This window comes from Helianthus annuus, chromosome 17 (assembly GCF_002127325.2).
Source record: "Helianthus annuus cultivar XRQ/B chromosome 17, HanXRQr2.0-SUNRISE, whole genome shotgun sequence".
In the NCBI taxonomy this organism is placed as follows: domain Eukaryota; kingdom Viridiplantae; phylum Streptophyta; class Magnoliopsida; order Asterales; family Asteraceae; genus Helianthus; species Helianthus annuus.
The window spans coordinates 127,314,235-127,318,198 of record NC_035449.2 but is presented as its reverse complement, the minus strand read 5'-3'; positions in this window follow the sequence as shown (position 1 = coordinate 127,318,198).

Genomic DNA, 3,964 nt, shown 5'->3' with positions numbered 1-3,964 from the left:
ATTTTCGACAACTGACATTGGGAATCGGAAGATCAAAGTTTAGTGCAGATCATGTCGATGTATGATGAGGGCTGGGTAAGCTGGTGATGCAGAATATTGATTGGTATAGTGTTTGTCAATTGAAAAGTGTTCGGAAGTTCAAAATGTTCAAAAGTTCATTCATTTGAACTATTTTCAGAATGAAATAACTGCGTACTTCATAATTCGGTCAACCAAGGCCATTAACTTGGACTTGGTGGACCAAGCAGTTGACCAAGGTCATTGACTTGGAATTGGTCAACTGGGTGTGTCGGTGGTTAATCTGAAATGTGTTAAAATGCTAAATTTTTGAAAAACATTTCATGGTTTCGCTCATGTGTCATTCTTATACAAAGGTTTCGCTCATGTGTCACAATTAAACATGGTTTCGCTCATATGGTTGCTTCATGTGTAGTTTCTCTTGTATGACTCACATGGTTTCGCTTATTTGTCAATTGGTCGTATAAGCGAAACCACACCACCTATATAAGCATGTTAGTTCCGCTCATTCATGACTTTTCATAACTTTCGCTCATACGTCATCTTCTCTGGTGATCAAAGCGAAACCCTAATATCATCGTTTTACAAACGAAGTGCTGCCCGATTCTTTTCAGATCTTGTTATTCTCTTAGTTTATTATCATGGGCAAGGTTGATTCTGTTCTAATTTGACCAAAATCATGTCTATTTTTGAACTGTCAGCCATGAACGGAACAGAACATAGATTTAGATGTTTAAATGTTAAATCAGAACTTGATATCACACCTATACAGTCGATTTTATGTGTAGATAACAGATTTGTATGTTGATTGTTATAAATTTGTTGATTGATGATATTTGTCAAGTTGCAGGTAGTTCAGTCTTAGATCTAGGGGTCATATAATGTCAAAGATAAAATTAAAATATACCCTTAGTGTCGGATTTGTCATGTTAACAGATTAAAGGTTTCAATTTTGAGATTTGATCAGTTTTGAATGTTTGATGATGGTTTCGCTCAAACGGTCATATTTCATTGGTTCCGCTCATTTGAACATCATGTGAGGTTCCGCTTATCTGAACATAGTGATTTCGCTTTTGTGTGTGTAAATGTTTCCGCTCATGAGTACATAGTGAGGTTTCGCTTATCAGTACATATATTGTTCCGCTTGTATACACATAAATAGTTTCGCTTTTAGGGTATCATGTGTGATCACTTGTAAATTTTTGAAATTTTTCTAAGTGTTTGATTCAGTGTATGTGATTTTGATGTGCAGAGTTCCAATGTTATATTTGATCCTCTTCACAACAGTTGTTGTGATTTGGATATTCATGGGTCGTATTCCCATTAAGAAGGCATTAACTGATCAACGACCACTATACAAGTCTCACATTGAACGTTTCTGGAAGAATGCTAGCTACGATGATCAGAACAAAGTTATTTCTTCAATTGTTGAAGTGCATGGCAAGTTGGAAAAGATTCTAGTCACTGAAGCGCTTATTCGTGAAGTTATTAACTTTCCAGATGAAGCAGATTCGCCAATGAGATTTCCAGAAAGAATGGTGAATGGCTGGATGTTAAGAATGGGATATCATGGAGCTTTGAATGCTGGGAATTATTTGAAGTCAAAGTTTACAAAGCCGTATAAGTTCCTGATTCACTGTGTTTTGATGTCTTTAAGTCACACGAAGGGAGGTTATGATGCGATGCGTGACTATCAAATTAATATGGTTACTCCTTTAGTGCTAAACAAGAAATACAACTTTTCGCATATTGTGTTTCATTACATGGCAGAGAATATTACGTCAAAGAGCAAGACCTGGACGTATCTGAGGTTCGTGCAGATGTTGATTGATCATGCGTATCCTGAGATTGACAAAAATATAAAGGATGATCTCTTGGTGCAATCACATATGAACAAGATTAAAATCAAACAGCTTGTGAAATATCACCCGAACAACCCTGAACCGAAAGTTGATGTTGCATTCTTTGGTTTCATAAAAGATGCAAATTATGTTGATCCAGATCCAGTAGATCACCAGAATTGGAGAAATGAAGCTGAGATGAAAGAGGCAGCGTATGCTGAAGAGTTGAAAGTTCCTGTAGATTTCAAAAACACAAAGAATGAGTGGTATGTGAAAGAAACTGGGAGAAGACGCAGAAAGGCCACTCCTATTGTTAAAAAGGATGAAGGATCTTCTTCACAACCAAAGAAGAAGCAAAAGAAAGATGCTAAAACGTCTTTGATCGATGAACCTGAAGAAGATGAACAAGCGGTCAATGTGGAAAAGGAAACAGTGGTAGCTGCAGAAGATGATCCATTTAATGTTGATATGTTGTTTGATACAGATGTCTTAGAGACAGGGCCTTCTGTGGAAGTTGAGGCAGAGCATGTTGTTGAAGTTGAAGCTGAGCAAGTTGTAAATCTTGAAGCTCAGAAAGGGAAAGGAAAAGTTATTGACGATATTGAGGGTGATGATGTTGATAAGAGCACAACAAGTTCCTCAAGTTCTTCAGATGAAGAGGTAGTAGATGAAACCGAACGTCAAAAAAGAATTCAAGATGAGATAGAAAAAGAGAAACAACTGAAGAAAAGAAAGAGACAGGAAAAGGACGATGATGATGTTTATGTGCCTTCTCCAGAACATGTCTCCGAATCTCAATCTCCTCCAGGTGGCAGAAAGAAAGCTGGAGCTAGAAAGAAAGTGGTTTCTCTAAAGATTCGCAAAGCTACTCCAAAGATCAAAGTACCGAAGATTGTGCTCAAGAAGAAACAAACAAAAGAAACCAAGAAACCACCTACACCACCACATGAACCAACACCTCCACAATCACCAATACAATCACCACCCCGACAACCTACACCACTACAACAATCCTCACCACCTAAACAACTAACACCTCCTAGACAACCATCACCACTACATCATTCACCTCCACCACAACAAACCCTTTTCACCTCGCAAGAACTCTTTCAGACCCCTCCACTCACTCAAATGCAACCTGGTTTTTCTAGCAAAGGTCTTTATACTCCACATGATAATCTTGAAGATATCGGAGACTTCGGTTTTGCGAACAATGAACAAGTGTTGAAGTTGGAGAAAAGGATGGATGAAGTGTTAGTGGAAAACAAGAAATTAGTTGCTGAAAACAAGAAGGTGTCTGATAGGGAGAAAATTCTAGAAATGCGTGTGAAGAAGTTGGAGATTGATAATAAAGAGTTGGTGAAAAAGATTGACTCTGATCAATCTGAGATAGACATCTTGAAGGTAAGAGTTGCTGAGCTTGAAGAAGAAAAGACTCGACGTGATGAACAGAATGAGTATTTCAAATTGAAGAACAAAGAACTTGAAGCAGCTAAAGCTTTCAGAGATCACAAGTTCTACATGTTGAATAAAGTTGTGGAAAGCATGCTCGGAACATCTGTAGAGCAAAAGTTTGAAGAGCTACAGGTTTAAGAGCTCAGAGCTGAACGTCAAGCCAAAAAAGACGAGCAAATGAAAGACAAAGGCAAAGGAGTTGAAGGAAGTTCTGCAGTGTCAGAAAGATCGATTGTTCCTTCAATGGTGGTTGACAATCCCGAGCCTATTTCGCAGTTTCTATTTTGTTTGAGGATTATACTTCTATGGATGAATTGATTGGAGATAGTGATGAGGATGATGAAGAAGAGGAGGATGAAGAGGAAGATGTTAAAGATGAAAAAGTGTATTCTGCGAGCAGTCATGGTTCAGATGATGATGACGATGATGCTCAGGGTGGTACAGGTTTGAAAGTTACTGAAGCTTCTGCTGAACAGAATGTTGGTAATCTGATGAACGATTCAGTGAACGAAGAATCAGGGGGAGCTGATAGACAGGGGGAGTCAGGTGATGCAGAAGATGTTTTACAAGCTCACAAATTGATTTTGAGGATAGATACTTATCGTGAAGAAGGAGAGCATTTCCATACTTACACGTTGGAAGCAATTAAG